General features: G+C 42.9%; 1 protein-coding gene across 4 annotated transcripts in view; it reads left to right on the top strand.

The window, feature by feature from the left end:
- Positions 1 to 22,785, top strand: part of NPAS3 (neuronal PAS domain protein 3) — a 1,959,780-nt gene that overhangs the window by 439,469 nt on the left and 1,497,526 nt on the right. The gene's annotated exons all lie outside the window — the stretch shown is intronic.

The following is a 22,785-nucleotide window of genomic DNA, read 5'->3' as shown; positions in this document are numbered from 1 at the left end:
GACTGACTAGCTTTCTGGATAGTGAGGGTTAGCTGGGGACCTGGCAATCTATGGGGAAGATGGAGACAGTAGGATGGGGATGGAAACCCCCATGATGAGAAAGAAAGGGATAATAGAATGAGAATGAATGACAACAGGGTGGGGATGACAACATAGGGGGGATGAGAGGCTGAAACAGTGTGGTAAAATGAGACAGACTGAATGATAACAGAGCGGTGGAATAAAATAGACAGGGTGATGATAGCGAGTTGGAATGAGAGAGAGAGGAAGAAATATATGGACTTGGGGGAGGCTGCTGGCTGTGAACTTCTGTCAGGGTCTTGCAGCAGTGCATTTAATAAGATTTCTTTCCCATGAAGCATGAAATATCCTCTGCCATTGTAGCAGCTGAAGCAGCATGAGCTCAGTATGCCCCTACTGTCTGCTTTTTACTTACATAGTGTAAGTAAATCAAGCCCTAAAGCAGTGTCTCACAAACTTCGGCATACTAATCTCAGGCCTGCTTCTGGAGGCCCTTCATGCATGCATGAATGTCGACACAATGACATCATGCGCAAGTGTGACGTCATCACGTCAATGTCGGCACGTGCACAGAGGCCCTCCAGACATGAGCCCTGAGCTTGGGGACTTCCAAAACCCGTTACAAACTGCCAGGTTATTGAAATCCCTCTATTTGCAAACCGTGAAATTACTATGCTGGGGGGTGGGGAAACGGAGAGGAGGAAAGGTACTGGGGCCGGCTAACTCGCATACTGGATGTCTCTTGCAGCACATCCGGCACACAATTTGTGATTCACTGCTCTAATGGGACAGTTGTAGACTTCACAGAGAATATTTCTATATTTCTCCTGCCCCCATCCCCACCCCCACTCTTCCACTCTGGTAGATGCAATGGGAGAGAGAGACAAGGTGAAAGCTCTTAGCCGCTGGTCCTTAAGTTCTCAGACTGGCTTCTAAATCCAGCAAAACTGTGAAGGCCTGTCCTAGCCAATCAGAAAGAACATAAGAACTTAAGAATTGCCGCTGCTGGGTCAGACCAGTGGTCCATCGTGACCAGCAGTCCGCTCACGCGACAGCCCCCAGGTGAAAGACCAGTGCTGAGTCCTGCCTCACCTGCCTACGTTCCAGTTTAACAGGAACTTGTCCAACTTTGTCTTGAATCCCTTTTATTCACCTTGTTTTATAAAATGCAATATAGTTTTGTTTCATAAAATTTCTATCACATAAAATTATCCCAAAGTGCTTTAGATTCAAGCAATATCCATTACTTTCTGTAAGTAATAAGCAGACAGTAGGGGCCTGGTGATCTCATGCTGCTTCAGCTGCTACGGTACCATGTGCAGCAAGCAGGGTGCATGGCAATCTGGTAGGGCAGAGATAGGAATAGCACACTGCCCACTGTGCCACCGAGCATCTTCTCTGCTGCTCTAATTGCAATATACATGATTTTAGTTAGAGCTCAGACAATTGGGAATGCATCACTATGTAGATTAGCCCTGTGGTTACAGTAGGTTACAACTGGTTGCTCTGTAAGCACGAAGCGATGTAACAAATCCTGTGCAATCACCACAGTGACCCTACAAAATTTAGCTTCCTGCTGGTTTGTTACACCGCATTTGAATAACTGATTATATAAAAGTAGTCTGATGCATTATACAGTCTACCAAAAACATACAAGCCATGGACCACATTGAAAGGAATCCTCATTCCCTCTTCCTCTCTTTTGACATGAAAATTAAACCTGTGTTTCTAGCGGTTCATAGACAACGGCGCGAAAGACAAAAGTGCGCGCCGACAATTGAGCGCAGCGCACGCCGCCGCGCCGCTCTAAATTACAGTTTTTAGGGGCTCCGACGGGGGGTTTTGTTGGGGAACCCCCCCAGTTTACTTAATAGACGTCGCGCCGGCGTTATGTGGGGTTTAGGGGGTTACAACCCCCCACACCCCCCACAACACCCCCACAACGCAGCGCGAGGTCTATTAAGTAAGGAGGGGGGGTTCCCCCACACACATCTCCGTCGGAGCACTAAAACAGTAATTTAGAGCGGCGCGGCGGTGCGCGCTGTGCTCAATTGTCTGGGCGCGCCTTTGTCCCGGCGCACTTTTGACCTGACACCTTTCTAGCAGTGATAAACTACACCCAAATCCTTCTAATCGATCACATCACTAAATCAAGTTGCAGTCCCTTTCACACACACACACATGCACACACATGGAGAATGACACGGGAACAAATTTTTCACTGTCCCCACGGGAACTCATTTTCCCGTCCCTGCCCCATTCCTGCAAGCTCCATCCTTATCTGCACAAGCCTCAAACACTTTAAAATCATAAGTATTCGAGGCTTGTGCGGTTAAGGCAGAGCATACAGGAATGGGGCAGGGACAGCGACAGCGACAAAACTCATGGGGACGGGGAAATTGAGTTCCTGCGGAGATGGGGACAAATTCTTTACCCACACACACACTCCTGAAAATGTAAAATCAGCAGTTTCTTAGGTACAATGATATTACTCGGTCAGATGTAAATACTGTTTGCCTGTCTGCTAAGTTGGCTTCCTAGAAAGAAATGCTGAAACTGAATTCCCAGGAAAAAGAAACCAAGCCACCAGAATAAATGAGGGTTTTGTGTCTGTTTCTTTTGATGTCACAGTTCAGGCTGTACTTTTCAGAAATGTCTTTCCTGTTTGGGGCTTTATGGGGGAAACTCTTTTGGAAAATGGTTCCCATTGTGATCCCGACCAAGCCATTTCTCTTGCCTGTCTTAGTTTCATGCGTTGGAAATGATTTCCCTGCCAAAGATGTGTCGCAGATCAGTAGCTTAGATGTTCAGGCTGCAGGCAGGGCTGGTGCAAGGATATTAGATGCCCTGGGTGAATTTCAGCCTTGCATCCTCTTCATTTGACTTCGACCCATAGGCACCCCTTGAGATTTCCATAAACTCAACAGTCATGATCACCTCAATGCCATACCTACCAGAATCAGTGATATAGCCAGACCTAGTATTTTGGGTGGACCCTTCCATGACATCTTTCCCCCATTAGATATATGAAATGGGGGGGGGGTGTACTTTCCCCTCAGTTCCTTTAGTCCCCTCTCATCCAACATCTCTCCCCCTCTTCCCATGGATCAGCAACTCTCTCTGTCTCTGAATCCCCTCCCTACTGGATCTCAGAGGCGGCCACAGCAATTCATTTTTGCTCCTTGCATTGGTCTAGCAGACTTTCCTCTACTACCAGTAAGGAAAGAAGTGATGTCAGTGAGGGTGGGAGGCAGCAAAGGGAAGCCTACCAGGCCAGCATAGGTAGCAAAAATGAATTGTTGGGGCTGCCTCTGAAGTACACTGGGGAGGAGGTTCAGAGATGGGGACAGATACTGGCCTGCCAGCTGAAAAGAGGGAGAGACAGGAGTGTGGTGCTGCCACTAGGTGGGCCTATGTCCACCCAGGCTCACCTGCACAGCAGCTACACCACTGCCCAGAAAAATCCTCTTAAAATGTATAATTCAGGACTGGATTTACTTATAACCTAGACAAGCTTCAGCTTAGGTCTTCACATCATATGGGGCCTCGGTATTATTATGCGTTAGTTAATGTGACCCCTTACTCCCCTAAAGAAATGCCTCTGCTACTACAAAGCGGGAGGTAGGAGATTCTTGAGGGAGTCACTGAGTGCATGTGTATGCAGAAGAGCTTAAGTGGGAGGAGTTGGAGGACGCTGACCTGAATGGGAGGGGGTATTAGCAATTCAAAGGGAAGTGAGGAGCAAAAGTGGGTCTGTTGGTTATCCTGATCTCCCGCCAGAGCCCAAGTACTGAAGGAGACTCCTGGAGGTGTTGACAGCTTTTGGGATGAGAGTCCAAGTGGGTTTGCCCGCAGAGCATACAGTGAAGTGTTTCATCTTGGCAGGAAGATAACATGGTCCTGGGCTCTGGAACAAGGTGGAACCCGGAGCAGCTCACGGAGTATAGACTAGGGACTCTGCACCTAAGGGACTGTCACCATGAGAGGACAGAAAGAAGATAGTGTGGATATCCATTTGTATGGGTAAATGAGAGTGCGAGTGACTTTCTTACAGCGGAGCCCCTGTGGAGTGTCCAGGAAGATAGCATGGCCCTAGGCAGAGGGAAGAGTTTGGGACCCAGAGAGGTTCACCAGGATTTTGCAGAAAGAGATTGGGAAATGCAGTGAGGGACTGATTGGAGTGACTTTGTTATGGGAACTGTGACTAAAGACTTATCTTAAAAAGCCTAACTGTAAATAGTTGAGAGTTTGAAACCACTATCAAGATAACAAGTACAGATCAAGTTATCAGTTATTCAATGGTTTCAGCTTGATTCCTTTCTAATTAAGTGAAAGACTGTATGGAATGATTGAACCCAGGTCTACTGGGATTTAGCCTGGCCTCAGCCTGTGCCAAGCTCAATCCAAGACTTTTTCGGGGGTGCCCTGGACATGGGTGTCCGACCTGAAGAACTAGCTGGTGGTGGATGCACTGTGCATGAGATCAGGGTTGCATGAATAATAGTTAATGAAAATATTTATAGGTATTACAGCTTTTTATGCATACTCTTTCACAATCATGGAAATCAATTAAAGCCAAAATTCACTTCCTATTGAATCTGGTGGGAGAGGAGGTAGGGGCTCTTAAATCTTATAGCTTAGGGGCCACATAAATTGGGACCTAGCATATTTGGACATCATACTATTAAATACTAAAATTTAGTTAGTATTAGGGATACCAGATTTTACTAATATAAAATCCTGACCCATTGCCCCGCCCCTAGGCCCTCCCAGTTATACCCAACCCCTCCCTGCTCTGCCCAAGTCACGCCCCATTCCACCCCAGCCTTGCCTCCTCCAGCCCCACCCCCTTGACCTGTTCTCATGCTCGGAGCTGCATCGGGAGGGCATCTGCACATACACAGATGTGACACGATGACATCACACGCATGTGCATGATAAGAACATAAGAATTGCCGCTGCTGGGTCAGACCAGTGGTCCTTAGGTCAAAGACCAGTGCCCTAACTGAGTCTACACGATGGCAGGAGGGGGTTGGCATCCCTTCTGTCATATTTTGGATTGTTGGGTTCGGGGGTGCACCGATGGCAGGAGGGAGTTGGCATCCCTCCTGCCATAATTTTGCGGTGGGCGGTGGCGGGGGACATTTTTTTTTAGTTCTGGGGAAGGGGCACCATGTCACAGGAGGGGATTTTTTTTTTTTAATTGTGCAGTTATTTTGCGTGTTTAATACATGTAAAATATCTGCCTGATTAAAAAAACTTTTTTTAAAAACCAGCAGAAGACCTGACAGTAGTGACTGTCAGGGCTGCACAACTCAATCGCTCACTGAGCAATTGAGTCGGGGAGTTTGCATGCAAATGATTTGCAGCTCCGTGCAAATCATTTGCATGCAAAAAAGATAGTGAATCAATCGCTGTTTCAAAATCGGCTAGTAATCGGCCAACAGGGATTGAATCGCTACCTTTAGTGAATCTGGGCCCAAGTGTCAATGGCAGCAAACATGACCATTTTCGAAGCAGAAAAACATCTATCTTGTTGTTTTGAAAATGGCCATTTCTCAGAAGTGCTTGTCCTCAGTGTATCTCTTTCTGAACCATTTTTTGAAAAAAAAAGTCTTAAAGAAAAACATCCAAACCCAAGACATTGGGATGTGTGAAGTGAAGTGACTGTACTTTTAGTAGACTGACCACACAGACATTCCAGAAGAGCAATGGGGCACTGCAGTGAACTTCACATAAAAAGGCCCAGATATACATCTCATACAATCCACAAAGCCACTGTAACAACTGCAAACTCTAGAAACAGAGGCAATAGACCAGGCTTCCCCAAAGAAACGAGAGATGTCCACAAAGCACACTAGGTACAGCTAGTTCCTGGACACAGGAGTGCAATGTTCAAATGCTTTATTTTAAATTTCAAACTACATTAACAAAACACTAGAGCCTATACCCAACATGGGCCATGTTTCAGCAAATTTAGCCTTCCCCAGGGGTCCTAAGAAGGTACAGTAATCCAATGTACAAAAGAAAAATAAAAACCAACAAGAAAAATGTAAATATATAAAAATGATATGAACATATAAAACATGATAACACATTGCAATAATACTAAATAAGATACATAAAAATATGAAATTAATATAATGTACACATAAATACTTTAAAAACTTATAATTATATTGATTAAAATGTGAAATCTGAAAAGATGTGAGCACTAATTGTAAATGGAAATATGAATAAGCCAATATAGCTAGAATACAATTGACAACCTGAAACAAGTTTAGAAAAAGGTGGGGGGAAGGGGACGAAAGGGAAAGGAAGGAAAAGAAAAGGGGGGAAACAAAGGGGAACAAAATGGGGGAGGGGAAGAAAAAAGAAAGGGGTGAAAAAGAAGGGGCAGCGTGGGGGAAGGGAGGGAAAAAGGGGAAGAAGGAGACAGCTGGGTTGGAGGAAAAAAAAGGAAAAGGGGGAAAAGGAAGGGAAGGGGGAAGGGGAGGGAAAAAGGGAGGGAATTAGGAAAAAAGGGAAAAAGGAACTAAACAAAAACCTGAAGAGAGAGCATGAATATTCTTCAAAAGACTACAGCAGCGCATGCAAAAGTGCAACTGTACACACTAATAGTCCTTCTGCCTGCAGGTGTCACCTACATATGCTGATATAGTAGGTTTTGGAGGGCTCACATATTCCACTGTAGGTGTTGTAGTTAAGAGTGGGGTTTGGGCCTGAGTCCTCTCATCTCAGTGGTTGATTACACTGCCCACTAATCTGCTCCAGGAACCTGCTTGATGCTCTACTAGGACTGGCCATAACATCTGAAGCTTATCGTACAGGCAGATATGCGCTGTTTCATTCACATCTTTTTTTTTTTGGGGTGGGGAAGGTCATGCCTTCATTGCTCCAGTGTTCATCTGGTCATTTTGGGCACCTTTTTGGCAATTATGTGTGGTTAAAACAGGTCTAGCCCCAAACATCCAAATTGCGCCCTGGATGTCTTTTAAAACGTTCGATTATTGTAGAAAAGCATCTAGATCATAAGCCCATCCAAGTCCCGCCCAAACTACGCCTCCAACACACTCCCTTCAGACTTAGGCGCACTGCAGACAACCACAGTAGAAATCCATCTACAAAATATGTTTCGAAAATAGTGATTTGGAAGGTTTGGCGAGATAAATGTCCATCTGCCCCTTTATGCCACTTTTTGGATGTTTTTCTTTCAAGAAAACAGCTCGATAAGCAATGTATAATTCTGTACTGTACAGTGGGCAAAGCCCGCAGTATGTTTCTGGTCTTCATAAACTGTGACAAGCATTCTAAAACTATTTACACCACCTGGAAAGGAACAAAAAGTTTATGCCTCAGGTGCATGTTATAAAAAAAAGAACAGGAAAATCTATTCTAGAGATCCAGAAAAATTACAGCTAGCTTGATAAAGTTATTAAGGAAAATTTATATACTTAAGCACTCTGTGTCATTAGATGCTTGGATATGCAATATTTTTCCTTAATAAATTCATGTACTTAACTGAGGGAGTGCCAGAATGTAATCCTTTTATGCATCTTAAAACTACAACGTGATTAGACAACTTAAACTCAGCATTCTGTACTCTATTAGAGAGTGCTAGGCTGATTTTATTTTATTTTTTGTTAAGGTAAGGGACAGGAAGTGGGGAGCGTGTGGCACAGTGGTTAGAGCCACAGCCTCAGCGCCCTGAGGTTGTGGGTTCAAATCCCATGTTGCTCTGTGTGACTCTGGGCAAGACATGCAATCCCCCATTGCCCCAGGCACATTAGATAGATTGTGAGCCCACCAGGACAGACAGAGGAAATGCTTGAGTACCTGAATGTAAACCACTTAGGCTATATGTGGTATATTACATTACATTACATTAGTGATTTTTATTCCGCTTGTACCTTGCGGTTCAAAGCGGATTACATAAGAAGAGAACTGGACATTTCCAGGAGGGTATATGACATTGGAGAATACAGATTGAGGATATAGACTTAATAACAGAATGATGGTAAAGACTTAATAACATCGGAAGATAAGTCAGGTATATAAGTCAAGTATATAAATACTTAAATGAAATAAATATGATCACAAAGGACAAGATTCTATGTAGTATAGTACCTAGACTCTAGCTCCCTCTGCACATCAACATTATTAAAAGACTATCATAGCATCCAACTTATCTTCCTTCTTCAGTTTAAATGACCATCCAGTCTGTGATTCCCAAGCAAATGTATTCCTCTTGTATGTTGATCTTAATTCTCTCTATGAAGGCTAACTCAGGATAAACAAACTGTAAGCTGAACTAACTTCTCTCTGTGTATGCTAATTTACGATGAACAAATAAACCCCTAATGCGGCTTGATAAAAGGGGGCCTTTGTCTTTTATTATATATGTGACTTTGTAACCTGTTCTGAGCGCTCTGGGGAGGGCGAGATATAAAACAAAATAAGTACATAAGATTCAGTAAATGGCGTCCAAATTTGGTCACTGGAAAAAATCTGAGTGCTGAGCACTATTTTTACAAATGGCACTCCAAGTTAGGCAAAATAATACAGGGAGAAATAATTAAAGCAAATACTTGAACAGGCCCTGGGAAAATGTACTGGAATGCTCAAAACACAAAAATAATCCCAGATGGATGTAGTCTTATAATAATGTCTTATAATAATTTATTGATTGATTGATCACTACCTTCTGTCGCCTTCCACTCAGCCAGTTCTTGACCCAGCCCATCACTTTGAGACCCATCCCGAGAGCAGTCAGTTGATCTATTAGACGTCTATGTGGACAGGCTTTGCTAAAATCTAAATATACCACATCTAGCCCCCAGTCAAAGAAATTGATCAGATTTGTCTGACAACACCTACCTCTAGTGAATCCATGCTGCCTCCTATCCTGTAATCCACGGATTCCAGAAATTTTACCATTCTCTGTTTTAAAAGTGTTTTCATTAATTTGCTTACTACAAAAGTCAGACTTACTGGCCTGTAATTCCCTACTTCTGCTTTGCTGGAGAGGGACCACATCCGCCCTTCTCCAGTCCTCCAGTACCACTCCTGACTCTAGAGACTCATTGAAAAGATCTTCCCTAAGTTCCTTCAGCACCCTCGGATTAATACCATTTGGCCCCATCACTTTGTCTACTTTTATTTTAGCTAGCTCCTCAAGAAACTCAACCTTCTGAAAATCGATCAGGGTCTACCACTCCTCCATCCCTATTCATGTTTGGCTTCTGTGTCCCGCTCCTGGCGCTTCAGCTGTGAATAGAGAACAGAAATATTAAGCAATTCAGCCTTTTCTCTATCAGCTTCGACATATTTCTCTCCTTCATCTCTGAGTAAAGGTTAGCATGTGCTTAAAGAATTAGCTTGCTTCTTAGCATTTAGTACATGCTAAGCATCAGTAAAAAGACCCCTAAGTGTGCGTCTAATTTTCAATCTAAAAAAATCAGAACATGGAACACCATACAATCAAAAGTTGCATTGGCTCCCGGTAGAGGCAAGAGTATTTTTTAAATTTGCCTGTATTTGTTATAAAACATTATATGGTCTTATACCAAGTTACCTTTTAGATCAGGGATCTCAAAGTCCCTCCTTGAGGGCCGCAATCCAGTCGGGTTTTCAGGATTTCCCCAATGAATATGCATGAGATCTATGTGCATGCACTGCTTTCAATGCATATTCATTGGAGAAATCCTGAAAACCCGACTGGATTGCGGCCCTCAAGGAGGGACTTTGAGATCCCTGTTAATTTAGATCATTTTGAACTAGTAGAAAATAGACGTTCTTCACGAAATACAACCTTATTTTTTTCCCCTCAATAAAAGGTTGCGTTTACAAAAGATTTCTTGACAGAACCCTATCCTTTCAGTCAGGACTTTGGAACAAAAATTTTAGTAGTTTGATCTTAAATTCTTCTTACCTGGTCTTTAGAAGATCGTTAAAAACATATCTGTTTGATAAATATGTATAATCTAGATAAGTTAATAATTTCTTAATGTTATATTTTATATATAGGGATCCTTTTACTAAGGCGTGCTAGCCGTTTTAGCGCGCTAAATGCTAATGTGTCCATTATAGTCTATGTACAGGGATAGGAGTGAAAGGCAAGTTATAGGAATAGCCAGGGACCACTGATCAGGCAATGGGCCTGATGGGCCGCCGCAGGAGCGGACCACTGGGCGAGATGGACCTCTGGTCTGCCTCAGCAGAGGCAATTTCTTATGTTCTTGTGTTCTTATGTTCTTACATGTTAGCGTGTAGCGCATGCTAAAACAGCTAGCGCACCTTAGTAAAAGGATCCCTTTAATCTTTACACAGTTTCAACATTTTAATAATAATAAATTTATTTATATACTGCAATACCTCACAGTTCAGGGTGGTTTACAATAAGAGGTAAAAACTGTAAAAACACAGCAAATTTACACCACAAAGCACAGTACATTATGGGGTCCTTTTATTAAGGCACGCTAGCCGTTTTAGCGTGCGGTTAATATTAGCGCGCGCTAAATGCTAACTCGTCCATGGACTATAATGGACGCGTTAGTGTTTAGCGCACGCTAATATTTAGCGTGCGGTAAAATGGCTAGCGCGCCTTAGGGCTCCTTTTACGAAGGTGCACGAGCGTTTTTAGCGCACGCACCGGATTAGTGCGTACTAGCCAAAAAAAAAACTACCGCCCGCTCAAGAGCAGGCGATAGCGGCTAGTGCGCGCTGTTCCGTGCGTTAAGGCCCTATCGCGCCTTCGTAAAAGGAGCCCTTAGTAAAAGGACCCCAAAATGTTGAAATGTGTAAAGATTTCTGAAGAATATGCTTTATGAAGTTTCCACAAACTTGGCACTAGAAAACCTAATAAAGACAAATAGTGATAAAATACCTACTGAACTTTCATTACAGTTTTGTGAGCTTTGAAACTGCACTATTACAGCAAACTGTGTAGACTTTGGAGTACCCTTAAAGTCCACTTTGCATTCTGGGAAATAGCACTAGTTAGCATTCAACTGCGTAGGTAGTTTTTAAAGGGAAAGATAAATTGCATAATAAATCAAACTTTGCTTATTGTGTTTATTTATTTTTTTAATCTGCTCATATTTATGCAGTATGTCAGTTTGTTCGAGAAAAGATGAATAGTTTTGAATTCAAATTTCTTTGGAGAATGAATATTTACCACCAGTGGTGTCATATTGAATATAAAAAAAATAATTGTATGTTTTACCCGGGAGAATGTTAGGAAAGCATTGCATTTGTATATTTTGAGCATGCTTTTATCCTCTGATCAGTTTGCACTCTTTGTCATGTTGATATACAATCTGCTGTAAAAATAAAGATCCTAAACTGGTGCCTTTTAACTCTCCCTTCACAGACTATGGCAATAGGAGGCAGAGCAGAGCATATATATTAGGTAGATAATTACCAGGAAATGCTTCTGTATGATCAACCAAACGCATTAAAAGCCTGCACCAGCATTCATGGTCTAGGAGAGAGGCTTTCTTGATGTATATTCATGATGTGTTCCAAAGTACTTTGCAGTGTTCTAAAGCAAGTTTGTCTAAGGGCTTGAGGGCTGCAAACAGACCGGATTTTCAGGATATCTCTAATGAATTTGCATGCCAACTACATAAGAAAAGGAAATAGGATTGGACTTGATATACCGTCTTTCTGTGGTTCCAATCAAAACAGTTGACATATTATATACAGGTATTTATTTTGCAGAATGGGGCATTTCATCGCAGCTGTGCGGAAATGGTGGCGATGAATCATCCCATTCCAGCAGGACCTTCTCCAGGATCAGATGCCCTGACTAAACCATGAATTGCCAACCACTGCTGCACCAAAGGACGCCACAGAAGCTGCAGATAGTGATATTTTTAAAGAAATGTTTGTGTTATGGGAGGGTAAAGTCAGAAACAAGAGGATGATGGGCATTACTTCGCTACCCCAAATGCTAAATCTGCTATGGCCAGATCACAAACAAGGAGGAAAGGGAGAAGAAAGAATTTTGTGGGAGGGCTGAGGGCCATTGCCCCCCCCCCCCCCCGCCTCCAATGCTGAATCCTTATGTACACTCGCTTAACGGAATTGGACAATTCATCGCTGTCATTCAGATACGATAAATCGTCCTAGACCCCTTATTTTGTACCTGGGGCTATGAAGGGTTAAATGACTTGCCCAGAGTCACAAGGAGCTACAGTAAGAACTGAATGCAGTTCTCCAGGTTCGCAATCCACTGCACTAACCACTAGGCTACTTCTCTACTCTATTGTATGCAGATCTCTCTCATACATATTCATTAGGGATATCCTGGAAACCTGGTCTGCTTGTAGCCCTCGAGGACTGAACTTGGACAAACCTGTTCTAAAACCTGTTCTAAAATTGGATATACTGAATTTCTCCTTCCTGCATAGTTCAGGAAAAAGTTGATAGTTGAGTCCATGTTCAGGTAATCATCATAAGCACATGATTTACTTTGGTTTGAAAATAAAAAGTCTGCAGATAAATTTGGAGCTTTTAAACTTAGCACTTTGCTATCATGCTGCCTCTCTCTTTACACTGAGAAGTCAAGTCTTGGCTCAGTTGTATGTGCCTTGATAACATCAAGATTGGATTACTGTAATGCACTCTACACTCATCTCATTACATATTGGATATCATTGGCATAACAGAAACATGGTGAAATGAAGAAAACAAATGGGACACAGTACTACAGGGATACAAGCTGTATAGAAGAGATCGAGTAGGGCAGAAAGGTGGAGGTATTGCTCTATATATTAAGGAGGGAATAGATTCTGTTGAAATGGTTACAACAGAAATGAAAGAGAAGCTTGAGTCACTCTGGATCAAGATTCCTGGTCAATTTGGAGCAGATACGAAAATTGGCCTTTACTATCGTCCCCCAGGACAGGCGGAGGAAACTGACTCAGAAATGATGGAGGAAATCAAACAAGAATGCAAGACAGGCAATGTAATTATATTGGGAGACTTCAATTTCCCAGGGATAGACTGGAAACTAGCAACCTCCAACTGCGGCAAGGAGGCCAAGTTCCTGGAGGTGCTAGGGGATTGCTTCCTGGAACAAATGGTAAAAGAGCCAACAAGAGGCAACGCCACCTTGGACTTGGTCCTAAATGGCCTCACGGGACCGATAACAGTAGTGGAAGTCATGGTTCCACTGGGAACGAGTGATCACAATGTAATTAACTTTAAACTTGACATCGGGAAAGGGAAACATGCCAAAACCTTAACCACCACATTGAACTTTAAAAAGGGTAAATACGATAGCATGAGAGCCATGGTAGAAAAAACGACTCGAAAAGAAGGTGGACAAACTTGAAACGGTAGATCAGGCATGGTCCCTACTGAAAAATACTATCACAGAAGCACAAGATCTCTACATTCCGAGGATTTCCAAAGATCGGAGATCAAAGAGCAAAAGAGAACCGGCATGGCTTACCAAACAGGTGAAGGAAGCCATAAAAGAAAAGAAGGACTCTTTCAAAAAATGGAAATACATAAAGACAACCGAAGCCTGGAACAAACATAAAGATGATCAGAAGAAATGTCACAAGGCGGTGAGGGATGCAAAACAGGAATATGAGGAAAAAATAGCCCAGGAGGCCAAAAACTTCAAGCCCTTCTTTAGATACGTGAAAGGGAAAAAACCTGCAAAAGAGGCAGTCGGACCCTTGGACGACCAGGGAAGAAAAGGGTACATCAAGGAAGATAAACAAATCGCAGACAAACTAAATTCCTTCTTTGCGTCCGTCTTTACGAAAGAGGACACCTCAACAATACCTGAAGCGGAGAAAGTGTTTGCAGGAGAAATAGAAGACAGCCTCACCACAGTTGAAGTGGACTTAGACCAGATATACTATCAGATCGACAAACTTAAAAGTGACAAATCCCCTGGACCGGATGGAATTCACCCGAGAGTCTTAAAGGAATTGAAGGTTGAAATCGGAGAGTTATTGCAAAAACTTGCAAACCTGACAATCAGAACTGGACAGATACCGGACGACTGGAGGATAGCGAACGTCACCCCAATTTTCAAAAAAGGATCAAGAGGGGAACCGGGCAACTATAGACCTGTGAGTCTTACGTCTGTCCCCGGCAAGATGGTTGAAGCACTGATCAAGGATAGCATGGTCCGGCACTTGGACGCACACGACTTGATGAAACCCAGTCAACACGGATTCAGGAAAGGGAAATCATGTTTGACGAATTTACTCCAATTTTTTGAGACCGTGAACGAGCAAATTGATAGTGGGAAGCCGGTGGACATAATATACTTGGACTTCCAGAAAGCGTTCGACAAAGTTCCACATGAAAGACTTCTCAGGAAACTACAAAGCCATGGCATAGAGGGGGATATACAAAGATGGATAGGCAAATGGCTGGAAAACCGAAAGCAGAGAGTGGGCATAAATGGGAAGTTCTCCGACTGGGAGAAAGTGACTAGTGGTGTACCCCAGGGCTCGGTACTTGGGCCGATCCTTTTTAATATTTATATCAATGATCTGGAGGAAGGAACATCCAGTGAGATCATCAAGTTTGCAGACGATACAAAACTATGCCGGGCGATCAGATCGCATGAGGATAGAGAGAAACTCCAGAGCGACTTGTGTCGGTTAGAAACATGGGCGGAGAAATGGCAGATGAAGTTCAATGTGGAGAAATGCAAGGTAATGCATTTAGGAAATAAGAATAAGGAATACGAGTATACAATGTCAGGTGCAACTCTGGGGAAGAGTGAACAAGAAAAGGACCTGGGTGTACTGATAGATAGGACCCTGAAGCCGTCAGCACAATGTGCGGCAGCGGCAAAGAAGGCAAATAGAATGTTGGGCATGATAAAGAAAGGAATCTCGAGTAGATCGGAGAAAGTTATAATGCCGCTTTATAGGGCAATGGTCAGACCACACTTGGAATACTGCGTCCAACATTGGTCTCCCTACCTAAAGAAGGATATAAAACTGCTGGAGAGGGTGCAGAGACGAGCAACAAAACTGGTGAAGGGTATGGAAAAACTGGAATACGAGGACAGACTTATAACACTAGGATTATTCTCCCTTGAGAAAAGGAGACTGCGTGGGGATATGATCGAGACCTTCAAAATACTGAAAGGAATCGACAAAATAGAGCAGAGAAGATTATTTACGTTGTCCAATTTGACACGGACTAGAGGACATGTAATGAAGCTAAGGGGGGACAGGTTCAGGACTAATGTCAGGAAGTTCTGCTTCACTCAGAGAGTGGTTGACACCTGGAATGCCCTCCCAGATGAGATTATTGCGGAATCGACCGTCCTAGGCTTCAAGAGCAAACTAGATGCATATCTCCTTAAGAGAGGCATGTAAGGATATGGTGGACTATAAATTACGACAGGTGTACACCTGGCAGGGCCTCCGCGTGTGCGGATCGCCGGACTTGATGGACCGAAGGTCTGATCCGGAGATGGCATTTCTTATGTTCTTATGTTCTTATGTTCAAAGGGTCTGCACCAGCTCCAATTGATTCAGATTGCTGCAGCAAGAGTAATAGAAGGTTGTAAGCAACACAACTATATCACATCATTTTTGCGCTATGCTGTACTATACTAGCTACCAGTATAATGCAGGGCTGAATTTAAAACTCTATTATAGTAGGACTTGTTTAACCATTCCTACCCTAACTAAAATTTTGGACTTCTTGTGAGCCTCCAGGGTTTTGGCTTTGGTGGGCTGATGTGCATCAGTTGGCATGTTGGGAAGCCAGAGATGCGAAAGGTTCTAGGAAAGGGGGTCAACGATATCTGCAGCTTTGGGATCCATTTATTCATATTTTACATCCCAAAGGACGGAGTCTGCTCTTCAATGAGTTGTGAGTCTTGTGGAGGATGGGTGGGGGCGCTTGGGAGGGTAGTTGGTGGTAGGGGGGATGGTGCTGGGAGGTTGTATAATTCTGTACTGTACAGTGGGCAAAGCCCGCAGTATGTTTCTGGTCTTCATAAACTGTGACAAGCATTCTAAAACTATTTACACAACCTGGAAAGGAACAAAAAGTTTATGCCTCAGGTGCATGTTCCTTGAGAATCTCTTATTGTTTCTTGGGTTTGACTCTGGTTCCGGATGGACTATGGGTTTATTATACTTTTTTTTTTGTATTGGGTGATGGTGGTGGTGGGGATGGGGATGGTTTTCTTGTGTTGTGTGATTTGAATGGGTATAGGGGGGAGGGGGTTCTGATGGTACTTGGCCCAGCAGGATTCATGGGGCCCGATGATTATAAGAATCCAGATTCCCAGGTTACTTTCTTTTTTTTCTTTTTTTTAATCTTTATTCATTTTTAAAACTTATAATAATTGTGACAATAGATAATAACATTTTAACTTAAATACAACACTTAATATTCTTCAATAATCCATCTTAAAACTTATCTCCCCCCTCCCTCCCATAACAATTCTTAAATCACATAAAAGCATATTATAAATTCCTTCTTAACGTTCCTTATAATTATACAAAAGCCAAAAACTACCCCTCCCCCCATCCTTGGACATACACAATTAAAGGGTTACTGTGTTGTCATAGGTTTGGTTTGTCTTGTGGGTCCTGATTCCCTCATGGGGCTTTGTTGAGGGAGGTAGGAGGGGGAAGTGGGGTTGGGGTTGGGGTTGGGGATATCAGTGGGGTGTTACTGTTGAATGTTCTTTTCTTCTTTTGTATGACACATACAGCCTGTTTTACTGCTGCACCGCAACAGCCCTGAAGCCCTTTAAATCTCTGTGGCCTTCGGGGCTGTTACCACACAGCAGCCGCTAGCACGGCTTTGTAAAACAGGCCCTTATTTTCAATAAAAATGTTTCAACACTAAAACTTGATATACCGCTTGTTCTTACGACAGGTTCAAGCAGTTTACAAAATTAAAATATAATAAAATGCAAAGAAAAAGAACTCCATCAAAAATAGGACAAACCTAAACAAAACTCAATAAAAACACATACTCATTCATACATGTTGTATTCTCCCTACTTAAAAAATGCTATTAAATATCTACTGTCTGATGCTAATTTTCACACGATCCCAATAAAGAAAGAACCTTGTCTTCATATATTTTATATACAGTATATGCATTATTTCTTCCGCAATAGAATATTCCCCAAGTACCACTTGAAAGAAAAAAAAAAAGTTTATAACAGTTTTAAAAGCCTTAAAACTTCCCACCGGTCTCAATTCCCACGGGAGCCGATTCTGAAACCATGGTGCCATAAAATAAAAGTTTTTATTTTTTGTTGATTTTGACCTTTTTACTGAAGGAAGAATTAATCTATTATCTGGAAATGGCCCAACGGCCTCTTTTACAAAGTCGTGCTAGCGGCTGTGCTGCACCAACGGCTCCGAAGCCCATAGAGATTTAAAGGGCTTCAGGGCTGTTGCCACGCAGCGGCCGCTAGCGCGGCTTTGTGAAAGAGGCTGTAAGAGTTCTAGTTGGTACATATGGAATAGTTAATGCACACAAATAGTTTGGTTGTTGAGAAAAAACTGAATCCTATACTGAACTGGCAACAGTGGAGTAACCCTATCATACTTCATATTCAAGCACCTTTTGGGCATCTTGCGGCCCAGGAACCACTGTATTGAGGTTTGGTTTTCTCCACAATTTATTTATTATGTTTTACTATTTGAGGTTTTGTTTGAACGTTTGTGGCAGTCCTTCCAATACTTTCCAGTAGTGAGTTTTCTATATATTGTGTGATTTTGCCCATTTGGACTGACCATGTTTAATCTATATATTCAATGCTGTTCTTTTTTTGCCATATGTGGATAAGCAGATAATGGATGTTATTTTTATGTCTATGCATTTTATGGAAATTTTTATTAATGTTTGATATTGGAAACCGCTTAGATTTTAGGCGGTATATAAATGTGTTTAATAAATAAATATATTTGGTATGTTTTAAAAGAAAATAAATAGTTAAATCTCAAAAGTACAAAAAGTGTTGAAATCAGTAGGAAAATTCCAGTTTTCTTCTTTTCCTTTCTTCAGTGTAGAGCCATCATTAAAAGGTCAATAGAAGCTGAATTTATATTGCATTGTACTGTACATTGAATTCCTCAGACTATGAATGGCAATTTCTTATAGACATTTGTAGTGAATTATGAGTACAGGGACAGCCAGAACTTAAAATTCATTTTATGTGATGGATTCAGGACATAGCCATGATGACTTTTTTTTTTTCCTTTACTTTTTTTCTGAAGAGTTGTCAGAGATATCCCTGAAATGAAATCATGGCTGTTATATCAGAATTTAACCGTTCCGATTTCTAGTGAACACTTGCAATGATAATGATTAAGAGCAACTTTTTGGAAAGGACATTCAAATCAGAATAGAGCCTGTTCCAAAATACTTGGAGAAATGGACGTTTATGCCCAGATTACATGTAACAAGGCAATCCATTTAAGAAAAATAAACATCAGTGGGCTGATTCTATAAATGAGCATCCCGATGTAAGCAGCCAATTGATACGTACATTTTTTAAAAAAAAAACAACCCCTAGGCAGGCTGCCTACACTGTAGGCGTTTGTCGTTGTCGAGAGAGACACATGGGCATGGTTTTGCCCGGGAAGCGGCCTTGAGCGAGCTGATGTGGTCCTAGGCGTCTCCCATTTCAGGCGACAGATGCCTGAAATGTAGCCCAGCAAAATGCTTGCCTACATTTCAAATAGAAGTAGCCATTGAGCTGATCGTGGCAAGGAAATCCCCCTGCTGCGATCAGCTGAGCAGATGCAGTAGGAGACCCCCCCACAAGTCCCGCCAGAATTGGCAGGAGGGATGCCCACTCCCTCTTGCCTCCAAGTCCCCCACTGAAGCAGTTGGGAAGGAGGGATGCCCATTCCCCTCCTGCCCCCAAACCCCTACTCCCTCCCCCAAAGCAGCCAGGTAGGAAGAATGCCCATTCCCTTCTTCTCCTGAACCCCTGCCACTCTGTTGAAGACCAGCAGGAGGTATGTCCACTCCCTCCTGCTGCCACTGCCCCAGAACCCCAGCTCCCTGCCCCCTCTGTTCTGCTGCCACCCTCCTGAAACCCCCGTCACCCTCCCCACCTCTGAACTGCCTACACCCTGTGAATCTGAAATCCCCCCCTGACTCCCTCTTCATATGCTTGGTTTCGTGTACTTTTGAAGACATCCTAGAATAATTTGTTATGCGCTAGTTATCAGAGCTTATGTGGATCCCAGACAATATTCACCCGGGACCTGGATAAGACACTTACTCTCTTTTACTAAACTATAACGCGGTTTTTAGCGCTGGCCGCAGCAGTAACAGCTCCAATGCTCACAAGAATTCTATGAGCGTAGGAGCTGTTACTGCTGCAGCTGGCGCTAAAAGCCACACTAGTGTTTAGTAAAAAGTGTGTGGGGGGGTATTTTGTTTTGTGTTCAGTGGTTAAGCAGACAGCCAATTTGGGGGGTGGAGGAGGAAAAGGAGGAAGGGTGGGCAGTATCCTTGAACATAAGAACATAAGAATTGCCGCTGCTGGATCAAATCAGTGGTCCATCGCGCCCAGCAGTCCGCTCTAAAATGAGTCCAGCTTCACCTGTGTACGTCCCAATTTAGCAGGAACTTGTCTAGCTTAGTCTTGAAACCCTGGAAGGTGTTTTCCCCTAACAACAGATTTCGGAAGAGCGTTCCAGCTCTCCACCACTCTCTGGGAGAAGAAGAACTTCCTTACGTTTGTACGGAATCTATCCTCTTTCAACTTTAGAGAATGCCCTCTCGTTCTCAGTACCTTGGAGAGTGTGAACAGTCTGTCTTTATCTTCTAAGTCTATTCCCTTCAGTACTAAATGCCTCTGCTCAGCCATATCGAACACCGCAGTATGTATCACTGCCTTATGTAACACTGCTGTATATAACACCGCTGTATGTAACTTACAGCAAATGTAACGTCACTGCAAATGTAACCTAGCTGTAAAAATAACTTCACTGTAAATGTAGCATCGCCGAAAATGTAACTTCGCTGTAAATGTATAGCCTCTTCATCTGTTAACCACATAGAACTTCCATGGTAATGCGGTATACAAGAATAAAATTATTATTATTATTATTATTTTGAACACAAAATGGGTGAGCACCACATTTTCTCCCTGCCCTACCTCTTCCCAAATACAAAATATAAATACCTAAGCTGATGGGGAATCCCAAAGCCCTATCCTCTAGTCCCAAAGCCCTCCGTCTAGTCCATTAGCCAGAACTCTTCAAGATTTGGAGCTGGTGGTAGCTCGAGGACACTGCTGCTAGCTGCAGAGCTTGGAGATTTCTGGCTGCCAGACCAGAGGAGGTAGTCTTTGGCAGGGCTGTTTAATTTCTTGAGGTTCCCAGTTCTGTATTTGATAAAGGTCTGTCTGTGTTTTGTGTGTAAAGAAGTTATTTAAAATTGGTTTTATGTGTGGTAATAATGGCAGATGGGAAGATTAGGGGAAGGAGGCTCCCTCCTTAATTTCTGCCCTGGGCCCTAGCAGGTCTGTACTAAACACACTTGCTCCCCATGTTCTCCGCTGTCAGGCGAAACAAACCTCAGCCTTGACTCAGTATCTGATTCTTACATTTTTCTACCCGCTCTGCCGAGCACCTTTGGCTTAAATCTCACACATATGCTGACTTCCTTCACTTTAAATTCATGCTGACCTCCTCTCATTCTGCGCTCATGCTGGCCAAGCAAAACTACTACATCCAGTTAACTAACTCCCTTTCTTCCAATCCCGGCTGTCTCTTTGCCACTCTGAACTGTCTCCTCAAAACTCCCCTCCTCTGACCCCTCCTCTCTCTCAGCAGACAATGGCTGAATTTTCCATTACAAGGTTCACAAGATTATCCTTTAATTTGCTACATACACTGTCCTCGCTTGGATTCTGCAAATCTTTCCTCTCCTAGTTTGCCTCCTGTATCTTCTTTCGCACCTTTAGGGTATGTGCTGGTAAGTCCTTCTCTGCTACTATTCCGCTAGTGGTTGGCATACCTCAAGGCTCTGTCTTATGACCTTTTCTTTTCTCCCTCCACACCTCTTTCCTCGGTGCCCTGATCTCCTCCCATGGCTTCCAGTATCACCTGCATGCTGATGATTCCCAGATCTACCTCTCTATACCTGAGTTTCACCTAAAATCCAAGAAAATGTCCCAGCCTGTCTGGCTGATACTGCTGCCTGGATGTCCCGCTGCGACATGAAACTAAACAAGACTCCTCTTTCCTCCTAAACCCTCTGCTCCTTTCCCTCTGTTCTCTGTTTCTGTAAATAATACTGTTATCGTTCCTGTCTCCTCTGCTCATAGCCTTGAAGTTGGTTTTGACTCTGACCGCTCATTTTCTACCCACATCTAACAGACTGCTAAAACCCATTCCTTCTATCTCTACTATGTTTGTCTTGATTAATATCACACCAAGGACTAACAATGGATATATTAATCAACCCACTTAAGGTATACTTTTCATGTGTATGGACCTTCAGACCGCAGTCAGGTACATAACTACCGATTGCTTTACTCTTCTTCGGTCCAGCCTTTATTAATTATTTATATCGTTTTGAAAATTTTTTTTATTGTAGTTTAGTATTTCTTAAAATATCCTATGTTCTAATGACAACGGAACATCATTTAGCTTATAGTGATTCTGTCCTGTCTTCACCTCTCCCGACATACATGTTTCACAAGGAAACCTTTCTTCAGGGTCGAGGGAAACGTTTGAGGGAGCTGAATATAAACTTATAACATCACTACTTATACTAATCTCATAAAACTTATATAAACTTATAATATTACTTATACTTATAATATTCAGCTCCCTCAAACGTTTCCCTTGGCCCAGAAGAGGCCCAAGCCCTCCTGCCAGAAACCCTCCTCCGAATCCTCAAATAGCTGACTGGCAGGAGGAAGGTGAAGCCCTCCTTCCAGAAGGCAAACACCCCCCGAACCCCCTGACCAAGAACCCCCCACCGAACCCACCCTCCACACCCCCGCGGACCCCCCTAACCCCCCAACACCCGCCCAGAACCCCCTTAACCTGGAAAGTTGGCTTGCTGGGTTCTCCCTCCAGCTGGCAGGCCCGTCATCCTCCGAATGGTGGGCCTGCCCCTTTCCGGTGCATTGTGGGCTGTACTGGGGAGGGGCCTAGGGTCTGATTGGCACAGGAACCTAAGGCCCCACCCATAGAAGAGGCCTTAGGCACCTGGGCCAACCGGAAAGACCGTTTTCTCAGTAACTGCTCCCACTCTCTGGAATGCTCTTCCATCATTCCTCCATCATGAATCTTCATTAACTAAATTTAAATCCAATCTCAAAAACTATTTTTATTCAACAATGCCTATGATATGATATTGAAGCATATCAGCATTAAATAATTAATCTCAAGTAGATTTAGGATTTATTTATACAAATCCTTTACCCTCTTCCCTCTTGTAACTTTTCCTTACTTTCTTTCCTATCAAGATATTGTAGTACCTCTCCCCATCCCTATCACTCTTTTTTACCCTAATGTATCTTATGTCTATTATTATTATGTGCCTCCTTCTTATGCCTTGTTTATTCCATTCAATCTGTAACATTTCTAATCATTGTAAACCGCATAGAACTTCACGGTCCTGCGGTATATAAATTGTTATTATTATTATTATGTAACTTTTTCTTCTCCCTACTTTCATTGTACACAGCTCAGTTTTATAATGAACGGTGTATCAAAACTTAAATAAACTTAAACTTATATAGTCAGAGGAATTTTGCCCTCTTCTTCA

Source organism: Geotrypetes seraphini, chromosome 7, assembly GCF_902459505.1.
Source record: "Geotrypetes seraphini chromosome 7, aGeoSer1.1, whole genome shotgun sequence".
In the NCBI taxonomy this organism is placed as follows: domain Eukaryota; kingdom Metazoa; phylum Chordata; class Amphibia; order Gymnophiona; family Dermophiidae; genus Geotrypetes; species Geotrypetes seraphini.
Note: the sequence above shows the minus strand (reverse complement) of the source record. Positions and strands in the feature narration are given on the sequence as shown.